Here is a 19,217-nt window from a genome sequence, read left to right on the forward strand (position 1 = left end):
AGATCAGTCCTAATTCGTAATTCCATTACTTTCCTCTGTTTCTTCTCTCCATCTCATCAAAGTTCAAACCTCCATCTTTATCCTTATCAAGCTTCGTTTCACCCAGAACTTCACCGTCGACCATAAATCATTGTAGTTTCGTTCACACCTCCATCTCCACCAAACCCTAGTTCCTTTTTTTCGACCCAGCACATCCATGAACCCTAAATCTCGTGATTTCTCTCCCAACCCAGCAAGAACCCTAAAATTTTGCTTTCAACAACTCTGAATCCCTCACTCCCTTCTACGTCTTTTTGTGTGTATTTTAGGTTCGAAGAAAGGCATACCTGGAAAGGCTTTTGGGAAATTCTGGTTGCTTTACAGGAGCTCAAGGTAGTTTCAATTTTACTCTGTAATTTAATTTTTAAGATTCAACTTATTGGTTTTTTTTTCTTTTCTTTTCCTAATGGGTTTGTAGGAAGGAAGAGGGTTTATGGAAGGATCTCAATTCACAAGGTGGCAATGAAGATGTAAAGGGGAATTTTTTTTTACGATTTCTTAATTTCTTTTTTTAGAAGTATAATTGGTTTTATTAGGTTTGGTATTAGTTAATCTTGTAATAGTTTCATGATTCAATCCCTAGTCTGTTATTATGATATATTATTATTGCTGCATATAGCCTACCAATTGTTATGTGCAAATATTTGAAATCAAATGACTTATTTACACTACTTTTGGTGTTGTTTTTTCTACTGTGTAATTGTGGTTTTGGAAAAATTTACCTTCTTGGCTGCAGACTTAGGTGACAGAAGAATGATTTTCTTTTGTTGATTAAACAAAAAAGTATTGAGCATTTTGAAGCAACATCACCAAAATTTTGTCATGACGGGTATCTCTTGTTAGTGCATTAAAATTCACCAATATGTGATAATGCTATGAGTAAGAACATTAAATCTGATTTCTATATTGAGTTATAAATTCATGATTGGTATATTGATTTGATCTTGGTATTTTTGTACTTGAATCTGGCTTGATAGTTAACAAAGTTAACATGTACTAAGGCTTGATGCATGATGTATCCAACAATCTATTAATTGTTTGATTGCTAAAAGAGGAAAATAATTTGCTTTTGTTAGTATAAAAACTCAGACCGGGTACATGAGTGCCTATGGAGATTTTGCACAAAATTTGTGCTTGGACTAGTGTGTCATGAACTCAGGTATTAACAATCATGAAATCAGTGGTTTAGTGATCGAGAATTCTTAAATTTGAATTTTCTTGTGATATACTCGCAAAAGTTTGAAGATTAGTTTGAGAATATGATTGACATTCTATTTTGGTTGTGTGTGTGTGTGTGTATCCTTGATAACAAGTAAACTAAGGGGAAGGAAGGAAGGTAAAACTGTTGTGGTGGAGGAGACGATGACTGGTCCGTGTTTATGAAGTTCCAGCCATTAAGGTTTGAACACTTAGGTTTATCACTTACCAAGTTGGGAAAGGTATCATCTCAATCTTGATTTCTTTTTATGGATTATTTACCACTTACCAAAACATTTCTTTTCTTTGGATCTCTGTTTTTTTTTTTTTTGAATTCACATACAAATTCTAGGGGAAGCAATTTAGAACATTTGTTGCCTTGTCGAGTTGTCTGCTTTATGCAATGATTCTCATGCTGTTTGTTTTTACAATTTGACTATAACTTATAAGTAGCATTAGTTTATGATCTATTCAAGGCTGGTATGATTAAAGAAACAACATTTGGAACAACTAAACACTAAATATTATAGGTTGAGCATACTCAAGGGTTGTAACAATCGTCATTTGTTTTACTGGTTTACACTAAATATTTGAAGTTCACAATCACTAAGCTCTAGCTTCAGAAATTTTTTTGTCTTATTTCTTACACATTGCTTGATGAACCATAATTTTAATGATCATTTCTATGTTTTAATGCATTTCTGAAATAGAAATATCAATGTATGTACTTCTGCACCCTTTCAAATTTTTATTTATTTACTTCATCTTAGAAATATCAATGCATGTCGAATAACTAATTGGAAAAAGTTTGTTGTCAATGAGAGGTATTTTGTCATTCAAAAATAGCTCTTAGTCTAATAGGTATAGGCATGTGGGTTATTTACTTCATTCTCTTAATATTTTTAAGAAGTTGTAGGCGCCGGTGATTATTTCATTATCTTAATATTTGATTATATATGCAGACATATGAAAACAAATGAGTATATGCCAACAATGGTGGTTGTTGGCAAGACAAAAGCTGCTAACATTATGCATGCAAGGTTATCAATGGTGTCTTTCATTGATGCTTCTACTCTTCAATTGAAAGATCAAGGATGTGATTTTGGCTTATCAATGGTGTCTTTTTTATCTTTAGTTAGTTTTGTGATTTTTCCATCTCATTGCTTATCAATGCTAAGGAATGCACTTATATGCTTTGTAATTCTTATATTGATTAGTTTAAATGCATGTAAATTGTATTTGGATTTGAAGATATATGTTGTATACTTGTATTCTAGTAAATTGTAATTAGATTTGAGTTGTTTATATTTTGTTTATGATCAATAAAATGATACACCGTTTAAATGTCTTATGTGGTGTTTGCTTATGATAAAAAAAAAAACTGGATAATTATTATTTTTTTTACAAAAAAGAAACTTTTAAAAGCGCTTATTCAATGCGGGCGCTATTAAATATAAGACCTATAATAGCGCTTTTAAAATAAAACGCTATTAAAACCTGTTCCCATAGCTCTCCCAGACAGCGAAAAACAACTTACGACAGCGGTTTTTCGCGAAACCGCTATTAAATATTGATAATTGATAGCGTTTTTAAAGCGCTATTATAGGCACCGGACCTATAATAGCGCTAGCAGTTATAGCGCTTTTAAATGCTATTAAAAACTAAAAAGAACGCTATTAAATGCCAATATTTGTTGTAGTGTCTATAAAATACTACTGTTAACACAAACAGAATCATTTACTATTATCATGCATGTACCATTAATTGTTCACATTCTATATCTCAATTCCCCATTAATAGTTCTAGCTAGTAAGAGCTGTTATCATTCTCCACCCTATGTGATCTTCATTTGATTTAGATATGACTTTCCATGGAGCTCTTGTGAAAAGTACCCATTGAAATGGTCTACAACACTAATTTTTCTAAATTGTGTTGGTCTTTCTTGAGTTACAAGACTTGGTGCCGGAGCTAATATTGCTTGCATGTTAGGGCCATAAAAAGTAGCTAGTGAAATCCTCTCCTTCTCTGGATTAACGGTTGCTCGATGTACCATGCTTGGGTAAATTCCATTTGTAACAATCTGCAAATTAAACCATGATTGTCAATGCAAATATTCAAAAGTTGTGAAATGATCTTAATCACATATATACCTCTAACATGTCTCCGATATTGACGATGAAAAGCATTAGGCAGAGGTTTAACAGGAATCCATTGTCCATCCTTTCTTATTTGAAGGGCTTCTATGTCACTGATTTGAAGTAGGATGGTTAGGCCACCGACATCTGAATGAGATTTTAAACCAATGACTCGTTCTGGTTCGGGGCATGGAGGATAATAATTTACCCTTATGATTTGAGTTCCTATGTTAAACAACTCTGTCATTTCCTTAGGATTTATTGCAAGAGCATTTGCCATAAGTTCAATGATTTTGATGGCAAGTTTTTCCAATTCTGCCCATTCTAGCTTTTGTTCCTCAGATAAAATGAAGGCCTGACCAAATCCCTCCATCTCTCCTTCTTTCTGCCATAGCTTCTTCTTTTCTTCCTTTGGTAGTTCAAACAATGTTTTAGTGTCTCTCTTCATATATTCCACCAACGAAGTACTTATTCCATGATTAACCAGCTACAATGATTTTATTATTACACATATTAGTTGATAAAATCATCTGCATCAATATATATGTACTATGCACATTTTTATCTAACAGAAGGAATAGTAGATGACTACTATTCATGTAAATTACATCTCTAATTTCTACCAAGTTTGGTGTCCTTATTGTTGATGGTCAGATGATTTGGAATTCTAATTTTTAGTTAGATGACCATTAATTCGTCCTAAGAGAGAAAAGTCTACTCTAGTATTAAATATAAGGAAATAATTAAATGAAAATAAAGGGCAGTTTGAGAAATTCAATTACTACAATGCATACTTATTAATTCATTTTCCATCTCAATTCCCTAATTGTTCCAGTAAGAACTGTTATCATTCTCCACCCTTTGTGATCTTTATTTCATTCAAATATGATTTTCCACGGATCCCTTGTGAAAAACAAAGATTGTAGTAGTCTACTGTCTACAACATTTATTCTTCTAAACTGTGCTGGTCTTTCTTGAGTAATAAGGCTTGGTGTTGGAGCTAAAATTGCTTCAAAGCTAGGGCCATAAAAAGTAGCTAAGGAAATCCACTCCTTCTCCGAATTAACTTTTGCTCGAGATTTTCAATGCTTTTATAAATCCCATTTGTTATAATCTGCAGATAAAACCATTTGAACCCTGATCATGACATCCGACCTAGCAATTTCAGCATTCCTGTCGGTTGAGCTAGGATTTGTGGACATACATAATGAAAGTTGAGACAAAAAGTTGTGAATGATTTTTTTTCGCCGAGAGTCGTGAATGATTTTAATCACATATATTATATATATACCTCTAATATGTCTTGAAAACAATTTGTGCTGAACGCTGGTGCTTATCTTAGAGCGTTGGTCACCATATCCATGTGCTTCTTCCATCAAACTGCGTAGTCCCTTAATTTTCTGAATATGCTCTAGTTTTCTATCACCATCTTTCAAATCAATGCAACACCAAATGTGACGTGTCCTTTCAGGGATATCTTGCACGTTATCACCCTCTATTCGTAAGCGGGATTCTCCTGACACTGATTTCTCTAAATCATGGATAAGATCATGCAAGGTGAAGTAGTATGTATCAGTCCATAATGGCATAATTATGGATTGTTGGAAAAACGACATTGACACTAGACGATTGAAGAATTCATTACCCAAATCTTCTTCGCTTTCGTATCTTCCCCAACACTTAAGTAAACCTTCTGCCATCCAAAGCTTGATTAATTCACCTCTGTCAAACTTACAGTCCTCGGATAATATAGAACAATAAGCAAAACAACGCTTCAGATTGGAAGGGAGGTTAAAGTAACTCAATCTCAGTATGGTTGTAATGTTGATGTCACCCTCGGGTGAATGCCACAAATCACTCTCCAATATCTTAACCCATTCACGTTCAGAGAATTTTCTTTGCAAGAGATTCCTCAACGTTTTCAGAGCTAAAGGTACCCACACTTTTCTATTATTTTCTTGCCTATCAATTGAAGATTTGGATATTCGAACACATTCCTGCGTTGAAAAGCATGTTTCACAAGTAAACTCCAAGAGTCACTCTCCTTGAATTGATCTAAATGATGTAGCCGCGTGGATCCCATGATTGATGATTGATCTTAACTGTTGATCAGAACAGGTAGAAGGCCAGCTGGAAGTCCGTTGAGCAGGTGGTAGGCAGCAGGTCCGAGCAGATGATCCACGGAGGGGGGGTTGTACCTGCAGGTGCTCCGATGCCTAAGTCAGTAAGGGTAGAGAGCAAAAGAGATACTAGAGAGAAGTTAGAGAGAGAGAGTAATTGCAATAATGAATAGTGTCTACCTTGCTCTCCCATGAGGGAGAGTATTTATAGCCCCCAGCTCTGGGCCAAAGGTCCTCTTAGTGGGCTGGACTAGCCAAGGCCCATTAAGAGGGACTGCCAAGATATTACCCTTAGATAGTGGGTAGAGTAGTAATTTTACCCTATCTTGGTGGAGAGGTTGTGCCATGTTGACATGGAGGTGGTTGGGCAAGCCATGTGGACTTTGTGAGGGTCTAGGTGGACTAGCATTAGTCTAGTCCAGAACAGGAGCCCCCCAAGTCGTTGCTCCTAGGCATAGGAGTGATGACTTTAGATGTGTGCCCAAGTGCAGAAGGAAATCTCCCTGCAACCTCTCTTGAACAAAAGTGGACGAGGAAGTTGCTCGTCAAAGCCTTGCTCGTAGCAAGCATCTGCAATGTTTTGCTCGAATCGATTTTTCGAGGATGTTTAATATCTTACTCGTAATTATGGTTACGAGGAAGTATGTGTTGTTCGTATCTCCTGCGAGGAGATATTGCACAAGATGGAATAGTTGCTCGTTGTTATAGCGAAGAGATAACAACGAGAAGTATTGTTGCTCGCAACGATGACGAGGAGATGATTTTCAAGAAAGAATTGTTACTTGTTGATATGTTGCTCGTTGCTCTGGCGAAGAGATAGCAGCGAGGAAGTTTTATCGCTCGTTGCTATGACGAAGAGGCTAGCAACGAGGCGGCTTTATTGCTCGTTACTATGACGAGGAGGTTAGTAACGAGGAGGACTGTTTGTTGGGAATGTGAAATGGCGCATTTACTGCTTTGATTTTTACGAGGGAGTGTAAGGACCATTGGATCAAAGCGTCTCTTCACTTTCCTGGCTTGATCTATATAATAGAGGAGAGTGAATTTCATTTTCACTTTTCACTCTCTCTCTTCAATTGTGATTCTGGATATTCTCTCTGAAGTTTCAACTTGCTTGTCAGATCGTTCTTCAGATTTTCTTCATATTCAAGGTAATTCTTCCAAATTTTGTTACTTAGATCCATTTTTTGTTGTTCCTGCCCAGTTTTGGGCGTTTTTATATGAAGAATGTTATGAATTTATGAACATTAGGATGAATGTGCCGGGCACCGTATGAATTTAGTGTCGGGGAGCTTTCCTCCCTTTTGAAACTCTAGGTTAGACAACTAGTGACGGGGAGCCTATCTCCTCGTTTCAAACTTTGGATAGTTTATTAAGTGACGGGGAGCCTATCTCCCCGTTTCAAACTTTAGATAGTTTACATGCCGGGGAGCTTTCCTCCCCTTTTTAACTTAGAGAATTTTGCTGAAAATTTGTTGTTTAAATTTCATGCCGGGGAGCTTACCTCCCCGTCTTTGACTTAGAGAATTTTGCACGAAATTTGCTGTTTAAACTTTAGTGCCGGGGAGCTTACCTCCCCGTTTTGCCTGCCTTACCCTCCTCGGTTTGATTTTGATTGCCATTTGAAAAGGGCTTTGGTCGGGGACAGCGTCCTCGTCCTATCTTGCGCCCTTTCACTTGAATTGCGGTGAAAGGGTGGATTTGATCATCGAATTCACTTTGTTTTTACTGCATTTCAGGTTTTAAAATGTCAGAATCCGAGGAGGTTGTGGAAGTGCAGGGTGCGGAGAAATATACGCTGGTCGACTGTATAACTGATCCTGCACTGGATTGGGTTGCTCCTGAGCCCCGGGGAATAGCTTCGGCGCTTACTCCCGAGGATTCTAAATTGCATACCACTGTCGAGCAGAGGAGAGCAAACGAGCCCAAACACTGGTCGACCCGTCTACCCGGGAAGGATGAACGGGTGTGCTCGTCTTTTGACGGGCATGATTTTGCTATGTACGAGTTCGTCTTTAAAGAGATGGGGCTTAGACTGTCGTTCAGCCCTTTTGCTGCAAGTGTTCTCAAAGCCTTGCAAGTGGCTCCGTCACAGCTGCACCCTAACTCCTGGTCGTTTATAATGGCGTTCGAGCATCTCTGCGTGTATAAAGGTGTTCGTCCCAGCCTTCCCCTCTTTTTTAGGATCTTCAAAATTCAACGCAAGCCGACGAAGGAAGTAGGACGGGCACCTCGTCAAAACTGGGTTTCGTTGAAGCATCACGATGATGTCAAACTTTTTAAGATGTTCGTGGACTCCATTAAGGATTTTAAGGAGAGGTATTATATCGTCCGGCCAGAGTCTCCTTCTGCCCGGGAGAGTTTACTGGAACTTGAGGAAGATATAGACGAGCAAGGTATTGCTCGTAAGGATGCCAGCAGGCAAGTCAGACTTCGAGCAGTTCCTAAGTTCCCGTTGAGCTGGTCGTACATCCACTTCCAGAAGGAGCCTAAGGAGTATACAACCGGGGACGCAGATTTGTCTCCCGAGGACAGGGCTGCCTTCGAGAGTTTGAAGGCCTTTGTGGCCGGTTTTACTCCAGGGGTCTGGACGACTCGTAAGGGAGTTATAATAAGGGACGAACACGGGGAGCCGAAGGCCTCTCCTCGCTATATTAATACTAGGACCCTCCTTAAGTGCAAAAATGCCGGGGAGGTTAAATTGTGTTTGGGTATTGTTTCCTTTCTTTTTGACTTAGAAAAATTTCTGTTATTGTTGTATGTATTCCTCGTCCCTTATTAACTTGCTCGTCGTTTGTTTGCAGACGGAATGGAAACCATTGCTGAGCGAATGTTGAAGGCCAAGCAGGATGAGAAGGCGAGCAGATCTGGCCGAGGAAAGAAGAAGATTGTTGGGAGCCCTTCCGTGCAAGTGAGGCCGGGGTCCCCTTCCTTGCAGATTGTTGGGAGCTCGATCGGTGGTTCGGGCACTCCTACCTCAGCTGCCCGGCCTCCTCCAGTGAAGAGGATGAGAGAAGAAGATCCCCCGGTTGAGGAGACGGGCATGGGAGGATGCAGCAAGTTTCCAGTTCCCCGGTGCTATACGGTGGAAAAAAATTTTTGAAAAATATCCTCCTGAAGTCTTTGATGCCGAGCGGTCAGCAATTCTTGACCAGGAGCCAGAGGTCCGTAAGCAGCAGCATGCTCGTGACATGGCTGCTGTGGTGCGAATGATCTCGAGCTCCCTTGTCCTTGGTGACGAGCGGGAATCTTTACTCGAGCAGCTGAACAATGCCCAGGCCAGGCACGAGCGGGCCAAAAGTCGGATCAACCAGCTCAAGATTGATGCGGATGACCTCAAGGAGAAGCAGAAACGCTGGGGTGACCAGGTGGAGGAGCACCGTAAAAGGAGAGAGGAGTTGGATGCTGCTCGGGCTGAGATTGAAAGGCTTATTGCTGCTATGGCGCCGGGCGAGAACGAGCACAAGGCTGCCGAGGGCTTGACTACCCGAGCAGACTTGGTCAAGGTGATTGCTCAGTTGTCCCATGACTTTGTAGAGGGCACTGAGTACGCCTTTGAGAATGCCGTGCAGCAGATTAAGTGCCTTAATCCTGATGTGGAATTGGTGACCCGGGGAATGCATGTGAACGGGGAAGTCAAAGATGGCCAGATTGTTATCCCTGCTGGCCTAGACGTCTCTGATGACGAGGAGGTTGATGCTGAAGTGGTGCACGAGGAGGATCATGAAGACGAGCAGGAAGATAGGTGCGAGGAGTAGATGTCCCTGGTTTTTCTATTTGTAATTTGTTTTGTCTTTTTGAATTTTGGGGCCTTTGAGCCATGGTTTGTAATATTGGAACAAGTGGGCTTTTGTCCCCGTCTTTTATTTTTATGACAATTCCGGGCAGGTGCCCGTTTATTTATCTATGCTTGTTTATAACTGCTCGTCTATACCTGCTCGCATGTATGTTTCCTCGTCTTTTAACTTAGAAAATTTTACGAAATTTCGTTGTTTTTAAAATTTCAACCGGGGAGCTTCCCCGTCTAATAACTTAGAAAATTTTGAGAAAATTTCGTTGTTTAAAATTTCAACCGGGGAGCTTCCCCGTCTAATAACTTAGAAAATTTTGAGGAAATTTCGTTGTTTAAAATTTCAACCGGGGAGCTTCCCCGTCTAATAACTTAGAAAATTTTGAGGAAATTTCGTTGTTTAAAATTTCAACCGGGGAGCTTCCCCGTCTAATAACTTAGAAAATTTTGAGGAAATTTCGTTGTTTAAAATTTCAACCGGGGAGCCTCCCCATCTAATAACTTAGAAAATTTTGCGAAATTTCGTTGTTTTAAAATTTCAACCGGGGAGCCTCCCCGTCTAATAACTTAGAAAATTTTGCGAAATTTCGTTGTTTTAAAATTTCAACCGGGGAGGTCTGGTCCCTACTTTTAACTTAGCGAAATTTTATGCTAATTTTTTGCTCAAAATCTGAGCCGGGGAGCTTGTCCCCATTTTAAACTTAACGAAATTTGCTGTTTAAACTTCGTGACGGAGAGTTTCTCTCCCCGTTATTGAGGTGCTCGTCTGGGCATGCTGGTATGCTCATTCGAGCAAGTTGGTGTGCTAAGTTTTGCCTGTTTATTTTTATGCCTGTTTTGTATACTTATCATATTTTTGCATGTATGAATGCTGCGCTCGTTGTTATTTTGCCGGGGAGGTTTCCCCTGCTTGATACTGAGCATGTTTTATTGAGGGTAGTCTCCTCTGTTTTGACTTAAACAGTTTAGGGAACTGTATAAGCACTTAGAGTTGTTTCTAAGTTACGCGAATACGAGCACGCTAGTGTACCTTTCTTCGCAACCTGAACCTCCCATCGCGAGCTGGGTGCTAGGTCGTGGCACGGGGACGATGGGCTCGTTTCGAGAGTTATCCTCGTCTAGCAGGAGTTCCATTTCCCTTATGGTGAATTAGTTCCCCTGCTATGGTTTTAGATGAGCACGTGTGCCATGGTGCCCTCCGTTGTTTAAGGTGCTCGATTCGTTGTGTTCTGAAGTGCGAGCAGCCTTTTTTGGTGTGGCAATAACTTAGCTGTAATATTGTTTCAATTTCTGGGCATTCCAAGGTCGAGGAAGTTTCTTTCCTCGAAGGTCCTCGAGATAGTATGCACCATTTTCTGTTTTGTCAATGACGCGGTATGGTCCTTCCCAATTGGGTGCAAGTTTGCCATCCTGGGAGTCTGCATTGCGTCTTAGGACGAGGCTGCCCACCTCGAATTCTCTTTTGATGACTTTGGTGTCATGACGGGCAGCTATTTTCTGCTTCAGGGTGGCCTCTTTTAAGGAAGCTCCCGTTCGAATTTCTTCGACGAGGTCAAGCTCCTCTCGAAGTGCTTCGTCATTTTGCTCCTCGTCTAGAGGTTGCTCAGTCCGACGAGATGGTTCCCCAATCTCTACGGGGATAACTGCCTCTGTTCCATATACCATTCGGAAGGGGGTCTCTCCGGTTGTGGAGTGTGGGGTTGTTCGATAGGCCCAGAGTACATTGTCAAGCTCTTCGACTCATTTCTTTTTGTTTTGGTCGAGTCTTCTTCGTAACCCTCTCAGGATTACTCTGTTGGCTGCTTCAGCTTGCCCGTTGGTTTGGGGGTGCTCGACCGATGTGAAGTGCTGCTTGGTGCCCAGGGCAACAAGGAATGCTTGAAAATCTTTGTCTGTAAACTGTGTTCCGTTGTCTGTGACTACCACCTGTGGTATTCCGAATCTAGCTAGCACATTTCTTTTGAAGAAGCGCAGGATTCTGAGTGATGTGATGTCGGAGAGGGGTTCGGCTTCCACCCACTTTGTGAAGTAGTCCACTGCTACTATTAGGTAGCGATTTTGATAAAGTCCTTTGGTAAAAGGACCAAGTAAGTCCATGCCCCACCAGGCGAAGGGCCAGGGGGAAGACAAAGATTTTAGTTCTCGAGGGGGAGCTAAGTGCATATCCCCATGCCTTTGGCATTTGTCACATTTTTTTACGTGGTCTTTGGCGTCCTGTTGCATAGTAGGCCAATAGTACCCTGCTCGTAGAGCTTTCCTGGCAAGTGACCTTCCTCCTAGGTGCTGGGCGTTAATGCCCTCGTGGACTTCGCGCAGGATGTAATCTGATGTGTCCTCGTCCACGCATTTTAGGAGAGGAATGGAAAATCCTCTCCTGTATAATTTTCCATCAAGGATGACATAGGTGCAGGCTCTTCGTCTGACTACAGCTGCTTGTTTCTGGTCGTCAGGGAGAGTTCCGTGCTCGAGGAAGTTGTATATTGGAGTCATCCAACAGTCTTTGTCGCCAATGACGTTTATGTCCACAACCTTGCTTGGTTTTTCTATGCTTGGACGAGGGAGTATCTCTTGGATGACAGATTTGTTTCCGCCCTTCCTTTTTGTGCTTGCCAGCTTGGACAGGATATCTGCCCTTTTGTTATGCTCGCGGGGAACATGTAATATTTCAACAGAGTTGAACTTGGTGATCTTTTCCTTTACTAACACTAGATATTCAGAGAGGTTATCATTCTTGGTCTGGTACTCTCCTAGTACCTGTGAGGCGACCAGTTGCGAATCTGTGTAGATTTTTATCTCCTTGGCTTGTACGTCCTCGGCCAAACGTAGTCCAGCGAGGAATGCTTCATATTCTGCTTGGTTGTTTGAAGTTGGGAAGGATAGTGCTAGGGACACCTCGATTAGTAAGCCATTCTCATTTTCAAGAATGATGCCTGCACCTGCTCCTGTGGCGCTTGATGCTCCGTCCACAAAGATTGTCCATTTATCTGCTCCGTCCACTGTAGGGGAGGAGCTCGTCATCTCTGCGACGAAGTCAGCTAGGACTTGGGCTTTTAGAGCTTTTCTGCTTTCGTAACGAATGTCGAATTCTGAGAGTTCGAGGGACCATTTGAGCATCCTGCCCGCCATATCTGGTCGGCCAAGCAAAGATTTGATTGGTTGGTCTGTTCGGACCACAATTGTATGAGCCAAGAAATAATGTCTTAGTCTCCTCGCAGCATAAACTAGTGCAAGGGCTATTTTTTCAATTTGTTGGTATCTTAGTTCAGGACCCTGCAAGGCTTTGCTCGTAAAGTATACTGGTTTCTGCCCTTCGTTTGTCTCACGAATAAGAGCTGCACTTACAGCCTCTGAGGCGACGGAAAGGTACAGGTATAATACCTCCTCGTCATTTGGTCGTGAGAGGACAGGTGGCTCTGATAAGGCCTTTTTCAAATGTTGGAGAGCTTGCTCGCACTCCTCTGTCCATTCGAAGACTGCTTCTTTCTTTAGTAATTTGAAAAAGGGAAGTGCATGTTGTGCTGATTTGGATACAAATCTGGAAAGCGATGTCAGCATTCCATTAAGAGTTTGTATGGACTTCTTATCGCTCGGAGTGGGGAGCTCGGCAAAAGCTCTGCACTTGTCAGGGTTGGCTTCAATTCCTCGCTCGGTTAGGTAAAACCCCAGGAATTTCCCTGCTCGGACCCCGAAGGTGCACTTCTCTGGATTAAATCTCATGTTGTATTTCCTGGCCTGCTCGAACACTTTTCGAAGGTGCACGACATGGTCGAGTTCCTCGGGGGATTTTACGATCATGTCGTCCATGTATACCTCGAGCATGTCTCCTATTTGTCCTTGGAAGACTTTGTTCATCATTCGCTGGTATGTGGCTCCTGCATTTTTGAGACCGAAGGGCATTACGTTGTAGTAATAGTTGCCCGACTCAGTCATGAAAGCTATTTTTTCTCTATCTGCCACTGCCATTGGAATTTGGTTATAACCTGAATAAGCATCCATAAAAGACAATAATTTAAAGCCAGAAGAATTATCAACAAGTCTATCAATGCAAGGTAAGGGATAAGAGTCTTTAGGGCAAGCCCTGTTAAGATCGGTATAGTCACAACACATCCTCCACTTTCCATTAGATTTTTTGACGAGTACAACGTTGGACAGCCAGGTTGTATACCTGGCCTCCGAAATGAAATTTGCCTCTAAGAGGTCTTTTACACATTTTTCTGCAGCCTCCGATTTCTCAGGAGACTGCCTACGCCTACGTTGTACAATGGGAAGTGCAGTAGGATCAATAGTCAGCTGGTGACATGCTATGTTGGGGTCCAAGCCGGGCATCTCGGAAGCGTGCCAGGCGAACAGATCAGCATTTTCCTTCAAGCAGGCTTCAAGTTGCTTCCTAGCAAGTTCGGGGAGCCTAGTCCCAATCTTCACTGCCCTGCTCGGGTCTTCTCCGAAGGGCATCAGCTCGAACTCCCCGTCTGGAACTGGACGACGGTGCTCTTGGCTTGCCTCGTCGTCTTCCTTCTTCTCTTTGCGGAGCTTCTTCTCATCCTTGTTTTCCTGTTTGGAAAAGCGGCTGTCGAGGTCGATGGAGCTGATTTCTGGCAAGGGCAGGGAAGTTGTTGCCTTGGACTTCTTGGACTCGGGGAGCTGCCCGATATATTCATTTCCTTTGGAGGAGGCATTGAAGACTCTCCTTGCAGCTTCAATGTCTCCATGCAGTGTCGCAACTTGGCCTTTATGAGTATAATACTTCATCTTGAGGTGGGCAGTTGAAGGGACAGCCATTAAGTCAGCAATAGCTGTCCGGCCCAGGATGCACTGGTAGAGAGAAGGGCAGTCTACTTCACTTTGATGGTTTTCGAAGTTTCTTCAGAGCCAACGGTGACTAGCAGGTCTACATATCCCCATGGCTTAGTTGTTGCTCCATTAAATCCGGAGAGATCAGATCCAAAGTAAGGGGTGAGGTAGGTCTCATCTAATTGCAGAGTCTTGAAAAGTTGGGAATACATGATATCACAGGAGCTTCCTTGGTCGACCAGTACCCTGCGGACGTCCATATTTGCCATGTCCACTCTGATGAGCAGGGGTATCTGGGAGTTTGCAGTTCCACCGGGCAGCTCTTCCATATAGAAGGCTAAGGGTTTTGATTGCCCTCTTGGTTTATCCAAAGTTGCACTCAGGTTGGAGGAGCCATCTATCAATTCTTCAAATTTTCTCTTGATGGATCCCACAGTCTGTTTGTCAAAACCTCCACAAGAGATAACCATAGCTTGGGCAAGTGCGTCCCATTTGTTCAGTGTGGGAGCAACATAGGTGTCGTCCAAGTAGTCAGGGACAAAGAAGTCTTCAGGTCTGGAGACGGCAAGGGCAACTGGCTTGTGCCCGGATTTTTCTGGTGCAGCTTCTTCGGTGTTGCTGGTCTCAGCAGCTTCTGCCCGGGGAGCATTGCCCCTCTTGACGTATTGTTTGATTTGCCCATTTCTAATCAAAATTTCAATGGCGTCTTTCAACTGGATGCAGTCGTCAGTCAGATGGCCGTAGCCTTTGTGGTACTTGCAGTATTTGCTCTTGTCTTGGCCAGGCTTTGAGGGTTGTTGTCTTGGAAATTTAATTCCTGCTTTAGTGAACTTAGTGTAGTTGGGAAGATTCTGCATCTAATTGCTCCGCTGACCCTTAAGAAGTTCAGGGTAGCATTGACTGATGCGATGTGTTCATCTGGGTCAGTAAGTCCATCATAAGCTGGGAGAGCAGGTGGTCGCTCAAATCCCTTTGGAACGGGTGCTTGAAGGATGTCGTGAGATAAAGGGCAGCGGGGATCCTCCTCGTCGCTCTCTTGTGAGTTTAGGGGAGGTGAGCCCTCACGATTAGGAGTAGGGCTCCTGGAGAATTGGTCAGTGTGATGGCTGCGGCTTACTAGCTGCCCTTGTTTGGTCATCAAGCTGAGTCCCTGGGGAGAATGATGACGAGGAGGTGTTCGGTCCACAATTTTTCCTTTTTTCACATTTGGAGAAGATATACCCTCGCGGGGAGGGGAGACATGGTCTCTTTTCTTGCCAGGTTGCTCAATCCTCTCGAGGGCAGGTCGTCGTTGTCTGACAGTTTCTTGACGAGGAGGGGATTGAGAAGTAGGAGTTCTCCTCGGGGGAGAGTTGTTCCTTGAGAATCGCTGATTCCTTTCCAAGCGATCGAGTCTCAGATTCTGCTCGTCCATTCGGCGATTCTGGCCTTGGAGAGCTTCGGTGGTTTGTTTCAGGGCAGCTATGAGTGTTGCTAGTTCAGCATTGGTAACTGAAGCAGCGGACAAGTCGGTCTCTGCTGATTTGCCCTGCTCGGATTGGGGACGCTTCCCTGCCTGCTTCTCAGTCAAGACGACCAAGTCGCCATCCTCAGAAGTCCAGGAAGTTTCCTGCCCGTCTCTAGGGTCTGACTCGGGGAGGGCCTGGAGGTCAGTGATGGGAGCAGGAGACAGGCGGGGAGAAGGTGGAGGAGCAGCGTCCTCAACGTCATTGTTGAAATGAGATGAACTGGCCATGACGAAGAAGTGATTGATTGGTTTTGTTCTTTAGTTTTCTTGTTCGAAATAAAGAAGGGGAGAACTCAGTTCCCCACAGTCGGCGCCACTGATCTTAACTGTTGATCAGAACAGGTAGAAGGCCAGCTGGAAGTCCGTTGAGCAGGTGGTAGGCAGCAGGTCCGAGCAGATGATCCACGGAGGGGGGGTTGTACCTGCAGGTGCTCCGATGCCTAAGTCAGTAAGGGTAGAGAGCAAAAGAGATACTAAAGAGAAGTTAGAGAGAGAGAGTAATTGCAATAATGAATAGTGTCTACCTTGCTCTCCCATGAGGGAGAGTATTTATAGCCCCCAGCTCTGGGCCAAAGGTCCTCTTAGTGGGCTGGACTAGCCAAGGCCCATTAAGAGGGACTGCCAAGATATTACCCTTAGATAGTGGGTAGAGTAGTAATTTTACCCTATCTTGGTGGAGAGGTTGTGCCATGCTGACATGGAGGTGGTTGGGCAAGCCATGTGGACTTTGTGAGGGTCTAGGTGGACTAGCATTAGTCTAGTCCAGAACAATGATCTTACTTCCTTGTCACGCGTTGTGACGATGATCTTACTTCTTGAAGATCCACGGTTAAAAGGAAGTAGTAATTGCTCCCGCATATTCCCATTCCCATTTGTGCTACTCCATACATCATCTAGGACAAGCAAATATTTCTTGCCCATTAGCCTCTGTTGCAATTGACGTTGGAGTATTTCCATGTCTTCACTATATGCTGCGGAAGATTGAAATGACTCGAGAATTGATCGTGTGAGACGAACAACATCATTAGCTTGTGTAACACAGACCCAAGCTTTCATTTCAAATTGCTCCTTAATTCTGTGGTGATTGAAAACTTGCTGGGCAAGGGTTGTCTTACCCATCCCACCCAGACCCACTATACTGATTATAGGTGCATGCTTTTCACCGTCACTGTCCGATAGTAAAAAATCGATGATTTCCTCTTTCTCAAGCTCTCTACCATATATATATGACAGATTCATCCTCATCCACCAAAGTTGCAAATGGTATTTCGTTAAATAATTCTGAGGGTGTGACATGATTATCCTCACGAGTTGCTTCTCGAAGTCCTAATATATCCTTGTGTCCCTGCAAGAAACTCTAGTCTATGTAGCAATACTTTAGTCATAATATAATCCTATATTCAAATCGTTTTATAAAACCTGAAACAAAGTGTCGAATTGTGCCCTTTCGTTGTTGTTGCGTGTAAGTAGAAATCACATCAACGAATGTTTCAGATCATCAAGCCAATTCTTTATGGATTAGTCTTTGTACTGCTTTGTCTCCGCGTCATCCAGAACATCATTGATAGAAAACAGTTTTCTCACCAGCTCTTCATCGAAGTTGTCCTGACAACCGAGCTAAACTCACTTGACATTCCCATTTTATTATTAATAGCTGCAAAACTGATATGCCATACACATATTTTAATTTAATATTCTCATGTTATTTATTATTCACATATTTTAAAGAGTATTGTTGATGGTCGTTAGAATATTTTTATAAATCTAAGCATTAGTTCACGGTGATCCACTTAATGAAAACCATTCAACATTTGTTAAACTACACACTTAATGTGAAATTTTCATCCCTAATAATGCAAAAGCTACCTTGTACTACCTCAATTTCTAAATATAACACCCTATTGAGTTTATAAATACATTTGGTTGATTCAATAACAATGAATCTAGCAAAAAAACAAAAAATTGACAATTCTTGGAACAAGTGAATAACAAGAAATTCTCGACATTCCTTCGAGATTCTCGATTGGTGCTAAACAAACTATAGCACATAGTCATATTTCACGGGTTAATAAAATCCAAAAGGTTTATCCATCTCTACACGTCCATAATAGACATATCAAAATTATTGTGCCTCAAATAACATTCAAGTTCGAGTTTCAAAAGATGGAAGTCTAGTGTAATTTTACATGGGGAACTAATTGGATTATTGTGAGAAGAACGAACGGAGGTGGGCCTTTGAAAAAACAACTGTGTTATATCTTTTTCTATTATCTGTAATACATATTTTAATATAAATATTAAATACATTCACTTTTAAATGATAAATTTGTAAAAGTAATATTAATCGTCAATAATTTTAATACTACAACCAACTTTTTTAATTCTTGTTATGTACACAAGGGGTCAAACATGAGTTTTAAATAAACTTAATATCATAAAATTATTTTGATTAAACTTAAATGAGAATAATGAGAATAAGGTTCTAAAACTTATGGAGTGTGAGAAACGAGAATCAAGTTCTTTTCTTATACTAATAATTATGAATATTATAACACAAATAAACATAACATCAATGGGGGTGTAGCTCATATGGTAGAGCGCTCGCTTCGCATGCGAGAGGCACGGGGTTCGATTCCCCGCACCTCCATTTCTGATAAATACATTCATTTTTTCTCAACGTACAAACTAACAATGAAGCTAGTTATTTCCCATGCAAAAACAACAATACATAACGTAATTGCTTCATTTTTCATCAACTGTGATGCTTATATGTTGTTGTAATCTTCAAAGAAAAAGAAAACAAGTAAGAAAGTGATGTATATTAAGTAAATAACTGAACGCAAGAATAAATTTCATATCTATTTTCAAAATTTGATTTCAACTACTTTAAGTATTCCAGATTTTGATGTTTTTTCTTTTGTTTTTGTATAAATATGTACGGCGTCAACAGCTGCTTCAGCAGGCCCCCTAATAGATACTAAGCAAGATTCAATAAGACGCCGATATCCTTGCTCAGGAGCAATAAGATGAGTGGTTGTTGATGCCCATCAGCATCAGTAATTAGTTTCCGCACATTGTCCGTTGATAGATGTTTGTCAAACTGCAGTCTTTTTAGAGCTGCTGGAAATTAATGTTCAAATACTTGATAGATTTTCTCACCAGTTGTGGACAATAAATCATTTCCAAGTTATTGTACTATATATATATACTTGTGATGTAATCTTTATTGAATAAGTGAATGTGATTACTCTTCCCTACAATTCCTTTCTTCTCTATAATCATCTTCAACTTTATGTGTGTGTGCGTGCATAGTTCCTACGTCTACCACACCTATCCCTGTGTGTGCCTGAGCTCGCGCCTACTGCGCCTATTTTCCGTGTTCTTGGCTCATTGTGAGCCTATCTTGCTGTGTGATAGTTCTTTACGCCGACCACTACAACATTTTTGTTTTTCGACCACACTTCAAAATTGTAGCCTAAACCATGAAAACTGTTGTCTAAAAGTACAGGGAACAGTTTTCACCCGTTTTATAAGCGAGCGTTACCTATTGTCTAAGGTTACAGTTTTTTCGCGTTTTGGCCACACTTTATAAAACTGTCGCCTATGTTATTGAGAATAGGGTACAGTTATTCATAAAA

General features: G+C 41.6%; 1 long non-coding RNA gene, 1 other non-coding gene and 2 pseudogenes across 3 annotated transcripts; 2 read left to right on the forward strand and 2 right to left on the reverse strand.

Annotated features, from left to right (window-relative positions):
- Nucleotides 1-2,566, forward strand: LOC123884807. Of its 2 annotated transcripts, none has more exons than XR_006800928.1 (3): nt 1-372; nt 458-2,097; nt 2,199-2,566. It is a non-coding gene; the product is annotated as an uncharacterized LOC123884807 (long non-coding RNA). The 2 variants fall into 2 exon arrangements; XR_006800927.1 differs by having other exon boundaries at nt 2-372; nt 458-2,060.
- Nucleotides 2,567-3,042: 476 nt separating this feature from the next.
- On the reverse strand, nt 3,043-3,852 carry LOC123886377 (annotated as a pseudogene).
- A 610-nt stretch (nt 3,853-4,462) lies between these two features.
- LOC123886378 lies at nt 4,463-18,227 on the reverse strand (annotated as a pseudogene).
- Nucleotides 18,154-18,226, forward strand: TRNAA-CGC. The gene has a single exon. It is a non-coding gene; the product is annotated as a tRNA-Ala (tRNA).
- Nucleotides 18,228-19,217: the final 990 nt, after the last annotated feature.

Source organism: Trifolium pratense, linkage group LG5 (genome assembly GCF_020283565.1).
Source record: "Trifolium pratense cultivar HEN17-A07 linkage group LG5, ARS_RC_1.1, whole genome shotgun sequence".
Taxonomy (NCBI): Eukaryota; Viridiplantae; Streptophyta; class Magnoliopsida; order Fabales; family Fabaceae; genus Trifolium; species Trifolium pratense.